Source organism: Pinus tabuliformis, chromosome X (assembly GCF_031772625.1).
Source record: "Pinus tabuliformis cultivar Carrire ecotype Pingquan chromosome X, CPIR1, whole genome shotgun sequence".
NCBI lineage: Eukaryota > Viridiplantae > Streptophyta > Pinopsida > Pinales > Pinaceae > Pinus > Pinus tabuliformis.
Window position 1 is genome coordinate 78,595,520 of NC_142308.1, and position 19,432 is coordinate 78,614,951.

A 19,432-nucleotide genomic window follows, 5' to 3' on the forward strand; every position below is an offset into this window, starting at 1 on the left:
GAAGATTAATAATATGTATCACCATATCATTTTGGATACAATTATCAAGGCTTATGGAAGAAATATAATCTTTGATTAGACAATTGTGGATAAATACCAGATCAAACTAGTGAGATGCAGAACAATTTTTCCTGAGAAGGAGATCAGGATATAGAACTATGGGATTAGAAAGAGAAATAATTTTCGAATTTGATGTCCTAATAATGGGGGAAATTGCATTAAGGGACTCCACGGAGGGATTTTTTAGTATGTAATGTTTATGTAATATTTTGGCCATAGAGAGCACAACACTTAGTTGTAGCATGGGTATAGTCTTCTGAAAGGTTCAACATCATCCTGAATGTAGGGAAGTGTTAAAACTAGGCTAGCTCCAAGAAGAAAGGTGGAGTTAATGAATGGAAAAAATTATCAAGGTATAAAGGTGCAAGTTCTTCACTCAATTTTCATTCAATAGTGAGGGCTCTTACAAAAGTGTAGGTTATGGTTAAGCGCTCAAAAAAAATATTCTTCATTATGAAAAGAGAAATTAATCCAAGATTAAACATCAAGATTAGTACCTCTTCAAACTTGTGTATACATAGCAAGATATGAAGTTTGGTGAAAGTAACCAACAATACATGATGTTATGTAGATACCCCAATAGGTAGAAGTGATATAAAATCACTAAATAAAAAGAATCCTAGGTATTTATTGTATTTATTTGGTGTAATATGTAAGTGCATGATCCCTCAACATGATGCTGAAAACATTGATGAACAAACTCTATTTTCAATTTCCATGATGCATGGACTACATGTACAAGATAGAACTCAATGAATTGGAATTGCATGCCCTCTCTTATGTTATATTGGTTTAAAGTATGCAAAAAGACTTTATTTCCTAAAATTCAAGACCTCGAGAACTCAACGAATTAAATTTTGGAGCCCTCTCTTATGTTAGGTTTGGTTTTAAAGTATGCAAAAAGACTGTATTTCCTAAAATACAATATCTCTCCATTAACTTAGTTCCAAAACTAGAATATACATATACCTCCTTGTCTTCTTACCATAACAAATAAGTATCAAGTTGTGACTGAAAAGAATTTTTATGTAAACAAATATAGCTATTTATCCATACCATATCTTTATCTAGAAGAGAGGTTTTTGGTTTTAAAGTATGCAAAAAGACTTTATTTCCTAAAATCCAAGATCTCTCCATTGCCTTTGTTCCAAAACTAGAATATACATATACCTCCTTGTCCGCTTACCATAACAAATAAGTATCAAGTTGTTACATAAAAGGATTTTTAAGTAAATCAATATATTTCATTATCCATAACATATCCTTATGTGGAAGAGATGTTGTAATAGTGTGGAAAAGATATTGTAATGTCTTGTTATATAAATATTTTAGGTTTATTAAATAAAAATAAAATACATAAAATCAAAATTATTTTAAATACAATTAAAATTTAAAAAATATAACAAATTAATGCTTATAACTATTATTATGGTAGTTTACAAAAGAAGTTTGCACCTTGAGAAATTTATTCCTTTATGTGCTTGATATATTTGGATTTAAGATAAATTTGGGCTAGTTACAACACATTTGAGAAATTTATAATTGATTTGAGATTACATCTTCTTTATTTCTTGTTCATATATTATTATTCTATTTTTTTTCCTTTATATTTCTATTTTAGATATATTTTATATTGTTTTAGGTATATAAACATTGTGTGAATTGTTTTAGGTATATGTTCTTGATTTTATAATAAAAATTAAAACACATTCTTATATTTTAATTTGACATTTTTTAAATTATTTGAGAAGTCATGACAATATGAATATGACAAATTATTTTTTCCTATGGAAAAACTTTGAAAATAGTTAATGTTAGTCCTCCAACATTTTTTTAAATATTGAGAAAATAATTTGCAATGCTCCAATTACATTAATGAAAATAGTTGTTTAATGTTCTTATTCATCTTGCAAATAGCGTTGAAGTGGCCACGTTTTCTCGAATGAGAAAATAAGGTTAGAAAATGTCAAAATAACATTAAAAAAGAGGATAAATATTGAAAGGTCATGTGAAACAAAGACAAAAAGTGTTTGAGCTCGTCCCTTTTACCTTCTCATCTCACCTTAAAAAATAAGAATCCTCCATGGGAAGAGGAAATAAGAAGAAATTTATGCTATTGGAGTAACAATAAGATTCTCTTACCTTTCATTGAATCCATACCAATACCATGACTTTACCTTGCATTGAATCCATACCAATACCATGACTTGAATGTGACTATGGGTGAGAAGGGGAGCATTTCATGGAGCCATAAATACCTCTAATAATTATAAGATATGGTGATATAAAAATATGATTTCTCCTCATTTAGTTGTGTATGTTACATATGGACAATTGAATCTATGTTTACTTTATATATATTTAATGGTTAACTCTCGCTAATAGTGAAATGAAATGATAGAATTTACCTGTTTTAATCAAATAGAGAGGAAGAAAAAGATTCTTAGAAAGGCATTAACCAGATCAAAATAGGATTCTTAAAAAAATCATTAACTAGATCAAATTAGGATTTAACTTCAAAGAAATGTATGTACCCAAATCTTTTGATTCCATCATACACATGTACATGAATCTTAGTCAATGCAGAAAACTAGTGGATTAGTAAGGTCTTTCACAAATTAACGGAAGATGTGAGCAAAGAACCGGTTGGAAACAAGGGTAAATCTTAGGAAAATATCAACAAATTGTCTTTTAAACATTTGAAAATATAATTGATTTTCTTTGTTATAATTTGTATATTTGAATACCTTGTCTTTTTATACTATAAAATTTACTCAAATATTTGAAAATATAATTGATTTTCTTTGTTATCATTTGTAAATTTGATTTTGATTACAACTTTGAACTTGACTTTATTTATCATATTAAGAGTAGTTAGTATATAAATTTGTTAGAAATATTTATTGTCATATTGATAGTTGTTTAGTTACCCTATAAATTTGTAAAAAATATTTATTGTATTGATTTTCTTTGTTATAGTTTGTAGTTTATTAGATGGTAAGTTCGTTAAAAATATGCATTCTTAGGTTCATAAGAATTTAATTAGTATATGATTTTGTATAAACTATTTATTGTTATATTAATAAATAATTTTTTTTTTTAAATTAATAAATTTATTTATTTTTAAATTAAAAAAGTTTAATCAAATATTTTTTAAATTAAAAATCTTTTACATTTACATTATATATGAGATTTTATCTTATAAGTAGAGTAATAGCAAATAAAATATAAATCAGCTTTGTATCATGTAATATACACCTCACTTATAACTTATAACTTATATAAATGTATATGATTTCTTATTTATATGCTTTTTATTTTTTCTAGTTTTGTAGTATTCAATTTATATATCTCAATTACTTAATTATAAAATTATCTTATTATTAAGAATTATTATATATATATATATATATATATATATATATATATATATAATTCTAAAATTCTTAATAAAATAAATTTTATTAGTGATATTGTTTTTTAATGTATAAATAAATTAAGTCATGCTGTATAATTTAAATATACAACTATAAACATATTACTACTTTTAATATACAACTATAAACATATTACTACTTTTAGTATAAATTGAACAAAAATCTACAATTCCAAAAAATCCCTACCTCTTATAAAATTCACTTTTAAAAAAATAGCCATTAAATTATTAATCTTTTTAAGTTTTGGAAAATATAACATTAACTTTATTATTTTAGCTAATTGCATTTTAATTAATTATTGTTATCTTATAAATGCTAGTATCAAGTCATTTTATTTTTCTAGTTTTATAATATTTAATTATTATTATTATTATTATTATTATTATTATTTTATATATATATATATATATATATATATATATATTAAATTCTAAAATTCTTGATAAAATAAATTTTATTAGTGATATTTTTTTTTTAATGTATAAATAAATTAAATCATACTGTATAATTTAAATATACAACTATAAGCATATTTCTACTTTTAATATAAATTGAACAAAACCTACAATTCCAACAAATCCCTACCTCTTATAAAATTCATTTTTAAAAAAATAACAATTAAATTATTAATCTTCCTGAGTTTTGGAAAATATAACATTAACTTTATTATTTTAGCTAATTGCATTTTAATTAATTATTATTATCTTATAAATGCTAGTATTATGTCGTTGAACTTTGTATTGAATTCACTTATAAAAAATAACAATTAAATTATAAATCTTTCTGAGTTTTGGAAAATATAACATTAACTTTATTATTTTAGCTAATTGCATTTTAATTAATTATTGTTATCTTATACATACTAGTATTAAGTCGTTGAACTTTGTGTTGAATTTATCTTAATTACAACCCTAACAAAATACATTGTATTATTGTTATCTTAGATCATTCATGAATTTGACTTTATTTATTAGATAGTAAGTTTGTTAAAAATATGTATTCTTAGGTTCATAAGAATTTAGTTAGTATATAATTTTATATAATCTATTTATTGTTATATTAATAAATATTTTTTTAAAAGAAAATTAGTAAATTTATTTATTTTTAAATTAAAAATGTTTCATCTAATATTTTTTAAATTAAAATCTTTTACATTTACATTATATATGAGATTTTATTTTATAAATAGAATAATATCAAATAAAATATAAATCAGCTTTGCATCATGTAAGTGTTCAATCCCACTCACCTATATACACCTCACTTATAACTTATATAAATGTATATGATTTCTTATTTATATGCTTTTTATTTTTTCTAGTTTTATAATATTCAATTTATATATCTCAACTACTTAATTATAAAATTTTCTTAATATTAAGAATTATTATGATGATGATGATGATGATGGTTGTTAACGTCCACTGAGACCAAATAATGATCTATCAGACCTAAAAAGACAAATTATTTATTTTGATTTAAGATGTTATTCCGATGCTCAAAAAGCTTGGAGAGAAGCCTCCCGAGCTCACTATAATTTTGGCATTGTAAAAGGCTAGAAAGGTCAGTATTGTAACAAAGGTTGTGAAATTGAGATCTAATGTGGTTGTATGCAGGGCACTCTAAGAGGAAGTGGTTTTCATCCTCGATGCTCTTATTCTCACAAATATGGCAGATCCTTTCCATCCATGGCGTTTTAGGAACTACCCAGCGGCCAGTCTCACTATGGAGCTCATGAGAATTCGTTCTAATCTTTGCTATATTAATTTTCTTTTTTGAGCTAGTTAGAATATAGAGATACTTTTGATCTTCAAGGGTGGGGTTGATGACCTTCTTATAATAACTTAATTTTCTTTTAGACGCTAAATCTTTCTCACACCACAATTTTTCTTTGAACTTAGAAGTAACACTATCTTTAATGTTATTTATGTTTTGCAAAGCATCATTCTCATTGATCTCCCAATAGTTTAACCAGGCCCTTGTGTCCTTATGCCATCCTCGGTTAAGCCTTAGGTGATTTTGGCTGGAATTTAAAGCTAGCTTAGGAAGTCTATGATTGTCTATGTTATTGAGCTTGTGCTTGTACATCAGAAACCTGAGCATAGCTAGGCTCTCAATAGAAGAAAGACCCGCTTCTATAAGGAGAATAGGATAGGGTGTATTACTTTTAATTTTCAGGTTATAAGTTATAAAACGCTTCTGGATTTGCTCAATCTTCCTCCATGATTCTCTAGAGATGCTGCAGCCCCAAACTTCACAACCATATAAGATAACAGGAGTGACTAAAGTTTCAAAGAGGAACTTCTTTTTATCCCACATTACGAGGTTTGCTGTTTTACAATTATTTTCAAGACCAAAATAAGCTTCCCATCCCCCATTGATCCTTTTCTCAATGCTATGGTTCCAGTTGAGCTTGTGATGGATATCAATTCCTAGGTACTTGTAAGAATACACTTCCTCCAATTTATTATTGTCATACGTAAAATTAGCGCAAGTGTCCTTTTTAGATTTGATAATCATAACTTTTGTTTTGTCTGTGTTAACAGTCATACCCATGGTAGAGCAGAAGTCCTTAAGAAGCTTGAGTTGCTTATCAAGATCAGAAGGGCACCTTGCCAGAAGAACAATATCGTCAGCATAGAGAAGAAGGATAATGACTATCCCAGCTAAGATTGTGCCACCACATCCTGCTTCTTCTAAATAACCTTCGAGCTTATCGATGTAAATGCCAAATAGAGTAGGGGAGAGGGGGCAACCTTGTTTAACTCCGATGTTACACTTAATATCTTTTGACCACCCCTCATTGTTCTTTAGCTTGGCAATTACATTCTCGTATAGCCTTATAGCAGCGGCTCTTAACTCAAGAGGAACCTTTAGCTCTTCTAACCTATTCCAAAGGTTGTATCTAGGAACCGTATCGAAAGCCTTTCTAAAGTCTACAAAGCAGCAGAATAAATTGGATTTATCATTACGACATTCCTCCGCAATGATCCTTAGCGTAACAAGGTGGTCTGTTGTTGAGTGATGCCTTCTGAAACCTGCTTGGCCTTTAGCCTGCTTATCTTCACTTTCAAGCCATATGCTTAACTTTTTTTCCAGAATACTACCATATAATTTGGCTAAGAGAGGGCTGATCATAATTGTTCGATAATTAGAGGGGTTATTTGTATCTCCACTTTTAAAAATAGGGATAATGAGGCTCTCAGTCCAAGGTTTAGGGAACCCTTGCTTAACAGCTTGATTGAAAAGCTTGTGGATGTGGGGGATGAGGACAGGGCCTCCAATTTTTAAGATTTCTACCTGGTAACCTTCAATGTCCTTAGCTTTCCCATTCGCGAGGCGATTAACCCCAAACTTAATGTCTTCTAAAGAGAAAACTTCTTTCGTTGTGAGCAGGGTTTCCAAATTATCCGTGACATTAGGAGATTCATAAAGCTTTTTAAGATAAGAATTCCAATCGTAAAGAGCAATTTTATTATTATCCTTAGTCTTCCTAGTCAGAATCTGCCTCCAAAATTTTTTAGGAGCTACCTTAGAGAGGTGTAAGAGATTCTCCTGTCTTTGACGAATGTACTGTCTCTTTTTCCTTTTAATTAGGGCTTTGTATATTCTTATCTTGTCCATTTTAAGAGAATCATCAACAGCTTCCTTAATTGCTCTCCTCGCATTCTTACAATCTTTGTCATACCAAGGATTGGTTTTGCTATTTCTTTTATTATTTGAGACTTCAATTGAGAACTTTTTAATAGAATATGAGAGGGTTGTAGTAAAATTATGATATAGGTCTTCTATGTTATCTATACTAGATAAAGGAGGCAAGTTAGTTTTTAATTCATTTAGAAAGAGGTCCTTTTTATTTTTATCAAATATTAAAAATTCTAAAATTCTTAATAAAATAAATTTTATTAGTGATATTGTTTTTTTAATGTATAAATAAATTAAGTCATACTTTATAATTTAAATATACAACTATAAACATATTATTACTTTTAGTATAAATGGAACAAAAATTTACAATTCCAACAAATCCCTACCTCTTATAAAATTTTCTTTAAAAAAATAACAATTAAATTATTAATCTTTCTGAGTTTTGGAAAATATAACATTAACTTTATTATTTTAGCTAATTGTATTTTAATTAATTATTGTTATCTTATAAATGCTAGTATTAAGTTGTTGAACTTTGTGTTGAATTCACTTTTAAAAAAATAACAATTTAAATTATTAATCTTTGTGAGTTTTGGAAAATATAACATTAACTTTATTATTTTAGCTAATTGCAATTTAATTAATTATTGTTATCTTATAAATGCTGGTATTAAGTCGTTGAACTTTGTGTTGAATTTATCTTAATTATAACCCTAACAAAATACACTGTATTATTGTTATCTTAGATCATTACTGGAATTGATTTCAATATCGCCGGTTCTGGTAACGAATGAACTTTTGAGCCACAAACCACTGACTACTATGATAGGAGCTAGTGTAATGCACGAACGAGAACATAATCCATTTATACTGTAATGCTTGTAATATTTCTTGTTTAATGGCAATTGAGAGGTATTCGTAATCTCTCTCATGTTTACCAGTCTGACCTTACTAATAAAAATTCTCAAGAGAGTTCATTTCATCCTCTGGCGACTTCAAAGGTCGTGAATGCACTTCCCTTTGCCCAGTTGAAAGGTCGTGATAGTGATAAGGTGATGTCTGAGATTAGCGCTGGTAGGTTTGTCTTCGTGATAGTGATAAGGTGATGTCTGAGACTAGAACTGGTAGATTTATCTTCGTGATAGTGATAAGGTGATGTCTGAGATTAGAGCTGGTAAGTCTGTCTTTTGTCATACAAACACTCTGCAGATCCACCATTAAACATGAAAGTGAAGAAAGCGATCAGAAACAACCAGCTTGTAGTAAAGGCATATTATGTGGCCTATCAATGGGTTTTAAATAGGGAACGGGGCTGTATATATTTACTCTAAAATTGAACAGTAATTCAACAGTAATGCCCATTCTAAAATTCAACCACCCCACTCAATGAAGGCCTATTTGCATGCTAGCTTCTTATTTTCAGCGTACCCTTGCTGCAAAGGCATCAAGATAAGTGTCAGAAGGACGTAAGCAAGGAAATTCTTGTGAGCATTCATTGCTTTGGCCGACTGAAAATTTGAAATCGACGTGTACCGCCGCAACGGAAAGCCAACGAAGAGATGGTATCTAACAACAACAATACAAGCTCATTTACTGTTCTGCATAATTCAGTTCAGCACACTCTATGAAGAAGACTGTAATGGTATGTAATCGCTGGCGTCTGGTACACTAGACTATCCGCCTCGTCACGCACTTGCAAATTGAGGACAACCCTGCAACTAAACGAACAATCAGAATAAGCTGATAAGATCCACAGTTTGGACTCCCAGTTGCCAAAGGGCCGCTTATCTTCATGTGATGATGGGAAGCAGTCGTCATCTTCTGATTTGAGGAGATGTGGATGACTGCGTAGACGTTCGAAGTAAAAGGTTTTCAGATATACATTGAGCTGGAGAGGTGGAAAACTGTAAATATCTCCACAACTGGGGCAATGGCTATAAAGATATATGTACCAATATTATTTTTAAGAGGTACACCCAGGTATATAAAACTTTTTTTTTCAACATAGTCAAGATAAACATTGCATTGGAGGTTTTTAAGGAAGGTTATAAAAGTGTATTATGTTAATCAAACTGGATTTTGGGTAGGGAGGTTGTTATTATCTAGGTTATATTTAATTGACAAAGACTATAAACATGTAAATAAGTAACCACATGTTTATAGTCCATGTTTATAACGACTATAAACATGTGGTTGTACGACCAATATGTGTTTGCATGACCCTTGAGTTTATCTTAATTGTCAATTCCTTAAATATTTGGCCATTGGAGGGACATGGGCACGGTCAAATATTTCGCCATTAGATGGATATGGGTGTGGTCAAAAATTTGATTTCGTCGGTGTCCCTCTGATTGCCGAATATTTGGGGAATCCGAAATCCAGAAAAGGATGTCATCCATGACTATAAATATGTAGTTGCTTATCTGCATTTCAATTTCTATAAATTCACTTAAATTAAATTGCAAATGTTAAAATAGTTTACATTTATATTTATTATTAACAAAGGTTAAAAATAAAATGAAATGTATATTAAAATGAAATAATATTTGAGCTATACTAAATATAAAACTTAATTAGTATATATTTTTAATTTTTTTTATTGTTTTTTTTTTTTAATTATAAATTTGTTATAAGTACAATTCCACTTAAAAATGGATTAATTTATGGTTTTGTTTAGAGTAAATTAAAAAGTGGAGAAACTTAACTTTCCACTTTGATACATTTGGTGATTTGGATCTTTTTAATATGAGTTAAAACTTTTAAGGATAAAAATCCAGGTCAAAGTTCCAATCAATCAAGTGAAAGTATAACTTTCAATCATAAAAGAATTTCAACAAAAAAAAAATGGTTGATTTTGTTTTCATTTTTTTTTTTTGAAATTGGAACAAAATTTAAATATTAAATCAGAAGAAATACCATAGTACTTGTAACAAACTATGTAGGTTGATTCTTAAAATCTTCTAAAAGAAATATATTTATTTGAAGTTACTACAAAGCTTCCAACATATTACAAAATAAATATCCCATGTTGTCTTACCAATAGCATATTTCACAAGAGTGTCTAAAAACATATAATACTGAAGTACAAAAACTTAATAATAAGCTTAAGCACTACCCTCTTCTTCCTACCCCTTGTTAATCTAGGGTACTTTGATTCTCTATCTCAGTTACGTCTCTTAGCTAATGGATTCAATATGGTCCTCTTGGAAATTAGCCTAGAATAAATTCTATGTTTACCTATTGTTAGAAGCCATCAATAATGATTACTTTCTTAGATTGAGTGCTAGGCTATGAATCATGTCCCACTTTTCTTCGTAGAAATTTATTCTTTTCTTTTGATTTACTAAAATTCTCATAGTGTTAAGATGTTGCTTGATGCATGAATGTGTTCTTTCTATGACTTTTGAAGACACCAAGAATATAGTGCTTGTATTGGATTGCATGAGATATTCATGGTGTCCCATGACTCTTCTAAACTCCTTCACATCTTTTTTCTCCATATTGACCCAACCAATAAAACAGAGATGGTATGGAAAGAACAAAATAGCACCAAATTTTCTATTTAGGTAGATAGGAAGGATGTTAACAAAATGTTAGGAGTCTAGAAGTACATGCTTAACATGTCAATAAGACATCCATTATGCTTGAAAGCAAGAGGCCCTTCTTGAGAAATTGAAAACAATATAAAATTATGAATACTAAGCTTAGGTTCAAATGTGGATTCTTAGCTAGATAATTTTACCAAATGCCTCTAAAACTTGATTCTTTGAAAATTGCCACTCTATCACTATGACTGTCGAAATGATCAAAGCCAAATTCTAAAAATATAAGTAAAGTACCAGACCTAAATGGGCATAAAATCTAGAGATAACAAATATAATGGAAAACATGGAATTTTCCAAGTAAGAAACTCCCACCTCCACCTCCACTTATACCTACTCACAAACTTCCCCAAATTGAACACCTAATCCAACACACAAGTTCCAACAATCATAAAAAATTGTGTCTCCAAAGAAACTTTTAAAGGTCATTACTAGTAGGGAAGGAATAACATGAAAAGCCACTAAAAAATAAGCCAAGAAAACACATCAAGTGAGACTTAGAGACCCTGACACCCTACCCTCAACGATGGATATTAAATGAATAAAAATAATCCTAATAGATTAATAATTGATAAACCACCCAAGGCATGTTGATTATTCACTAGATAAATAGGCACACAATCAAACCAGATAGAATTTTACAAAACTCCCTACCTTGACCCCACTATTATCATATGGCGCCTATACCATAGTCATAATGTGCATTCAATTACCATGAACCATTAAACCTTTTACATGTCATAAGGGATTTTATGTGTCCTTAGGTCACTCATCCCTAGGATTCATTGATGCATTGTTAAGAGTTGCCTCATATGATTAATAAATGCGATTGAAAACCCAATGATCCATGTTACTTAAGGGATAATTATGAATCCATGTCCCATATTTTTACAATGATGTTAGGGCTAAGGTCTATTGCTTGTTTGGCCCATTGATTGGCATATTCATCTAAGTCCCACTTGTTTTGATGAAAGAGTCGGCTTCCTGCTTGATCCAAGCAATAATAGTTTTTAGTTTATGTCCCTCGAGGTTGGATTTTTTAAACATTATCTTAAATATTATTATCAAATCCCCAAAGAATACGAGGGACCAAATATTATCTTCCTTGGCTTGAGATAGACCACATAAGAGAGTTCATTTTTTGTGCCAAGTTATTTAATAGATGGTTGATGCCGCAAGCATGGAACTAATTAACCATCCTTTAGGATCATGGAGACTCCTCACTGCTCCTACCACCCTATGTTTCTCCAATTTTTAATTTACTTTATTTTGATTTATTTTAAGTGACCCAAATGGTCGGCTTTTTTAAAAAATGAATAAATCAAGGTATAACTTAGCTTCACTAGAAAAAATAAGAAGAGGAAATGTTGAGATCATGTATTAACTCACTCCAATATAAATAAGTAGTTTATATCATGTCTTTTATAATCTATTTTATACACAGAATGTATTTTAGTTACATGTTTATATAGTTGGTGATAGTTGGTTATTAAAAGTTTTTGATTATTTTTATGATTAATTTCTAAGTAATAGAAAAATAGCATTCTTGTTAAGGTAGATGCATATACATATATGTTGAAACTTTACATGCATAATTAAAATTTGATGTACTAATTATTATAGGAGTTTTACAAGAGGTCACTATGAACATTACTACTTAGACACTATGATAATTGTTATGCAATATGGTATTGGAAAATAAAAGGTGAATATAGGAGGAAATTTACATAGAAAATGTAATCATCCCTCACACATTTACCCACTTTCTCTGGCCTGTCGATGTAAACTTGAGTTGAGGGCTTCTATGACATGAATCAACCTCCTAAGTATAATTAAGGAAGTGGAATTGGCAACCTGAAACTTTATTAACCTTCTTGAGGAACTATAAGACCCCCAGGAGTCAAACAACCGCTCCAGGTGCCATAACCCTAATTTAACTTTCTTTTTTAGTGATATGTCCTCCCATTCACTTACATAAGAAGGTAAGATAGTGAATGTAACCCTCTAGCCACATGGATAACTCTACCTAACAACAACTGCAATATAGATTTCCCAGTTTTGAACATGTGACCCTGGAATCTGAGCCACTTTTTCAGGGCTAAGATCCAGATCTCTACCCAAAACTTGATATAACTTTCCAAAATGATGAATGACACTAGGCCAAATCCATTAATGGAAAAAATAGTTAAGGAATTGATCTAACAAGGCCTAACCATGACAGACATTTCGCCAAACATATAGTGAACATGAAATCTATAGGTCATGAATGCATATCTAAACATAGGGGTATGATACTTATCTGAGAATCATTAAGAAGGTATAATTACCTCCCTTAATAGCTTCAATAACATCTATTAGGTCATGCATTCAATAACCATTCATTTACCAATCAAAACATGATAAGAGCCTGTTATGAAACCAGCTCACAAAAAGATAGAAAAGAGAGATCAACGCCTTAGAATTCAGCCTCTTCAAGGGGGAAACCTCCTTTACATTACACAAATGAGCAATTCTTGGATGATTCAAATGACAAAACCTCCTTTCTATATATAGGAGTCTAAGGAGTCACAATATAACCCAGCCGACTTAATAATAATAATATAAAGGCATAAAAATAACAATAGAGGGATTCTATGGGGCACAGTAATAACAATATGGGGACAATAGGGGCACAACAATATTAATAAGGGATACAACTACAATAGTAATGGGGTAATCACTAGTATTATAGGGACCCAACATGCCCCTCTCCTTCAAAAAAGTGTTGTCCTCAACGCTTGAGTAGTTTTGGATGCTTCTATATAAAATTCTCATCCTCCCATGTGGAATCTTCAGTGGATAAGTTCTTCCACTTGATAAGATACTCCGAAATTGATCGATTTCGTAGCTGTCGAGTTCTTGTTTCTGTGACTGCTTCTGGTTCCAATATAATTTTTCCTTCCTCGTCAAGTTCTGGCAATATTGTTTGAACTGGGAGCTTGTCGCCTATAACCTTCTTTAAACATGAAACATGGAAAACTGGGTGCAATCGAGAAGCTGCAGGAAGCTCCAATTTGTATGCCATAGTACCAATCTTTTGCAACACCTTGTATGGACCATAATACTTTGGTGATAATTTATTATCCTTCTTAGCTTGCTTGAGGGACATTTGCTTATATGGTTGTAGCCGTAGGAATACCCAATCACCTACATCAAAACTTCTTTCGCTGCGATGTTGATCTGCCTGTTGTTTCATTCTATTCTGTGCCAACACGAGGTTATCCTTTAAGAGTTGGAGGACTTGTTGTTGATGTTCGATGTGATGTTCCACTGCTTGAACCTTAGAATTTTCTCTTAAATATGATGTGATGGATGGTGGTTGATATCCATAAAGTGCCATAAATGGGGTCATTTTTGTTGTTGTATGGAAGGAAGTGTTATACCACCATTCAGCCAGAGGCAACCATTTGACCCATTGTGTCTGTTTATCAGATACAAAGCAACGAAGATATCCTTCCAAACATTTGTTTACTATCTCAGTTTGCCCATCAGATTGAGGATGATAAGATGAGCTATGAGCTAACTGAGTACCAAGACAAGAAAATAATTCTGTCCAAAAATTTCCAGTGAAAATGGGATCTCTGTCACTTACAATAATCTTTGGGTTTCCATGTAGCTTTTGAATTGTTTCCATAAATGCAGTAGAAACTGTACTGGCTTTAAATGGATGTGATAATGCACAAAAGTGTGCATACTTGGTAAGTCTGTCAACTACCACCATGATGACACTCTTTCCCTCAGACTTGGGTAAACCTGTGATAAAATCCATTGAAACCTCCTCCCAACGTTCTTGGAATGGATAAAGGTTGTAATAGACCCGGTGTCTTAATTGTTTCAACTTTATTTTGTTGGAAAACCAAACATTCCGCCACAAACTTTTGAATATCTGATTTAAGGCCATCCCAAAAAAATTCCTTCTTAACCCTGTGGTAAGTTTTAAAAATCCTGAGTGCCCTCCTAAGGGAGAAGTGTGCAATTCCATAAGAATCTTTTGTTTTAGCTGGGAATTCTTACAGAGGTATAAGCGATCTTTGTACCATAAGAAATCATTTTGCCAGCTAAATGTATCAGACGTACTGGAATCTTGTTGTAACTTTCGAATAAGTGCCCACACTTCTTCATCATTCTTCCATTCCTCCCTTGCTTCGTTTATCCAATCTGGTTGGATAATAGAAATGGTGCACAACAATGCTTCCACATCCTCATCCTTTCTTGAGAGTGCATCTGCCACCACATTTTGCTTCCCTTTTTTGTAGATGATTTCAAAGTCATAACCCAACATCTTTGTGACCCACTTTTGTTGCTCTTCAGAGGATAATCTTTGTTCTAAAAAGTATTTAAGGCTATCATGATCCGTTTTTACCTTGAAGTGTCTTCCCATTAGGTAGGGTCGCCATTTCTTAAGTGCATGGAGTATTGCCAACATTTCCTTCTCATAAATAGCTTTGTGTAAAAACTTTCCCTTGATTGGACGACTTTCAAAAGCAATGGGTCTTTCATCTTGCATTAAAACAGCACCAATTCCATTTCCTGAAGCATCACATTCCACAATAAAGGTTTTTGTGAAGTGGTGTAGCTAAGACCAGTGCTTGGCACATTGCCTCTTTAAGATGTTCGAAGGCCTTTGTTGCTTCTGGAGTCCATGAAAATGCATCTTTCTTCAATAATGTTGTTAGAGGTGCTGCTATTCTCCCATAATTCTTAACAAACTTGCGATAATACCCTGTCAACCCAAGAAATCCTCGCAGATGCTTTATGGATGTGGGGATTTTCCATTCCTTAATGGCTTTAATTTTTCTAGGGTCTACCTTAACTCCTTCATGAGATACAATATGACCCAGATATTCCACCTCTTGTACTCCAAAGAAACATTTGGATCTTTTTGCATATAATTGTTTCTCCTCAAATAGTTGTAGCACCCTGTCAACATGTTCAACATGATCCTTCCAAGACTTGCTGTAGATTAGTATATCATCAAAAAATACTAACACAAATTTTCTAAGGAATGGTTTGAAAATGAATTCATCAAACCTTGAAATGTTGAAGGTGCATTGGTAAGGCCAAAAGGCATGACCAAAAATTCATAATGACCCTCATGAGTTCTAAATGCTGTTTTTGGAATGTCTTCAGTCTTCATTCTGATTTGATGATATCCTGAATGAAGATCCAACTTGGTGAAGTAAATTGATCCATGCAATTCATCCAGTAATTCATCAATGACAGGAATGGGAAACTTATCTTTAATAGTGAGCTTGTTGAGCTCCCTATAATCCGGACACATGCGCCATGATCCATCCTTCTTGTGCACCAATACTACTGGAGCAAAGAAAGAACTTTGACTCAGTTGAATTATACCAGCCTCTAGCATTTCTGCAACCATATGTTCAATTTCACTCTTTTGAGCATAGGGATATCTGTACGGCCTGATGTTTGGAGGAACACTTCCTGGAATCAGATGAATAGCATGATCATGATCACGAATAGGTGGGAGACCTTTGGGAGTCTCAAATACCTTGGAATGATTGTCCAAGACTTTTTGGAGATCTGGAGAAATAGATGATTCCAATGTGGAAACATCTAGCGAACATAATTGTGCAATTACACCTCTTTGTTCCTTTTTTAGAAGCTTTGTCATACCGTTAGAGCTTATTATCTTTCCTGGTTTCCCTGCAATACCCCTTAATTCAACTTCCTTTCCTTCCACAGAAAATTTCATGAAAAGTTCTTGAAAATTAAAAGCTATTGTACCCAAGGATTGTAGCCATTAGACTCCTAGTACAACATCAACACCTCCCATTGGAATGGAAAGCATTGGGCTAGTCAATACATATTCTCCCATGGATAGCTTGATATTATGGCACTTTCCAGAGAAATTTATTGTTCCTCCATTTGCAACCATCACTTGACACTCTGGTGCTGGATATAAGAAGCAATTCAATTCTTTTGCTACCTTACAATGAATAAAATTGTGGGTACTTCCTGAATCAATCAACACTATTACCTTTTTCTTCTTGATTTGTCCTTCTATCTTGATGGTTTGAGGAGTGGTAATTCCTGCCAATGCATTACAAGATATGGTCGGATTCATTTCTTCTTTATCTAGGCTTTTTCCTAGAGTATATCCTCTTCTTTTGACCTTTCTTGCTCCTTTTCTTCTTCCTCTTCACAATCTATGTAGAATAATTTCTTCTCAGCACACTTATGACCTTTAGTGTATTTGCTATCACAACTGTAACAAAGCCCTTTTGCTCTTTTTTCTTCCAATTGTTGTGGTGTCAACCTTATAGGTTGTGGAATACTAGGGGCAACAACACTTCCATCTTTATAGTTGTGAGTGGTATGCTTCCTGGTTGCCATAATTTTGCTTTCCATTTTTCTTGCTAACCTGAATGCCTTCTCTAATGAATCAGGTTCCCAAAGGCAAACATCATGTTGGATATTATCCTTTAAAGTCCCTATGAACACATCAATCCTATGCTCCTCTGGAATATTTTTTACCCTTATGTTCAATTTTTGGAACTCCTCAATGTGCTCCATTATTGAACCCTTTTGTTTGAGACTTATCAATTGGCTAAAAAAAGTGTTGCTTTTTGTATCCTCATAATGTGCTGTCAATTCTTCCATAAAAATTTCCCAAGTGATAATTTGTTTACGAGAGCAAAGCCATTGATACCATACAAACTGATTTAGTTCCAAATATAAAGTTGCAATACATACCTTTTGTGTGTTTTGCACATTATTGAGATCGAAAAATTGCTCCATTTGTAATATCCATGTTGCGAGATCCTTGCCATCAAACTTCCTCATATCGATTTTGGGATATGGTGGGTCTTCGATCCAACATTAGAGTCTATGGAATCATGATTAACATTTATTTTGTTCTCATCATGAGTTTCCTTTACTACCCTTTCACCATTAGTGACCATTTCTTGTAGCAACTTATTCATATTTATCTTCAATTCTTCCATCTTATCATCCATGCCATCAATTTTAGTGTCCATGCCATTCATATTAGCTTCCATGCCATCCATCTTAGCTTCTACGCCCTTCTTTAAACAATCCATCTTAGCTTCTACACCTTTCTTTAAACCATCCATCTTAGCTTCTACATCTTTCCTTAAACCATCCATCTTAGATTCTGTTGCTTTTTGTGCAAGTGACACTTATTGCACTTGGTCTCATAATTTTGATATATCATGTTGCATTTCTTCCTCTTCTTCATGAGTCATGCTAGAGCTTTCAAGTTGCTTACTAGGTGTTTGCATTTTCTTTCCTTGGGGCATCAATTACTGATTCAAACTAATTTTTCAAACCAAGCGTATGCAAAAATTTAAAAAAAACTACACATCTTTTTTCACTTTGTAGAATCTTGATATTGAATCTGATGTATCTATCCAATTTCGGATCATCCAGTTCTGAAATTATGATCTATAGTAGCCCTCTGTGTCCTCTTTCCAATGCCACCAGTCTGATCCAAATTGGATTCTCCAAGGAAGAGTTATGCACAATCTCCCAAGATGACCTGATTATAGACTAGTTCAATAGAGCGAACTTGTACAATGTGCCACGAGTCACTGTTTCGACCTTTGGATCTGAAAAATATATACAAGAAACTACAGTCCGTCATCTTTCTACACCTTCTTATGAAATTTCAATCTGATGCTTAGAGAGAAGTTATGATGATTTTCCTCAGGTCACCTGTTTGGAATGTAATTCAGGAGTTTGCAAAAAGACTAACTTCCTCAGATCATATCTCCACAAATATAGCACAAAAAGCTTTGAAATTTGGACCCAAGATTCAAAACGATTTCTTCTCAAATGGGTTTTTCTTTAGCTTCTGAAACATTTCACAAAACGAGTTATAGCGAAAATTCCATGATGACCTGTTTGGAGCAGTGAAACCCTAAAATCCAAAGCTCCGATACCAAATGTTATGAAACTAACTCACAAAAAGATAGAAAAGAGAGATCAACGCCTTAGAATTCAGCCTCTTCGAGGGGGCAACCTCCTTTACATTACACAAATGAGGAATTCTTGGATGATTCAAATGACAAAACCTCATTTCTATATATAGGAGTCTAAGGAGTCACAATATAACCTAGCCGACCTAACAATAATAATATAAAGGCACAAAAATAACAATAGAGGGATTCTATAGGGCACAATAATAACAATATGGGGACCATAGGGGCACAACAATATTAATAAGGGATACAAATACAATAGTAATGGGGTAATCACTAGTATTATAGGGACCCAACAGAGCCATAATTGGAATCTCTCATAAAACCATGCTTATAACTAGCATATAACTAGGTTAATAACAAAGATGGATTAGCCATCATAGCCACATCATAACAAGTACATTTACTCATAAAATACAAGAGAAAAATAACTCTTATTAACATAAGAAAAATCCAACCAAGTCAGGGACTTCCATGTACTACCCGACCATAGATTGGGTTGAGCCAAATATTTCTTCCAGCCAATCACCAGTGTGCCATATTGCAAGCATGAATATGGGATCTCACGGGATAAACCAATAAATAAACAACCAATGGAATCCATAGGTAAAACCACCTCCACCCTCACACCACTGTGATCTCACCTAAACCGGTCTCGAGATAACAAAACCAAACCAAGCTT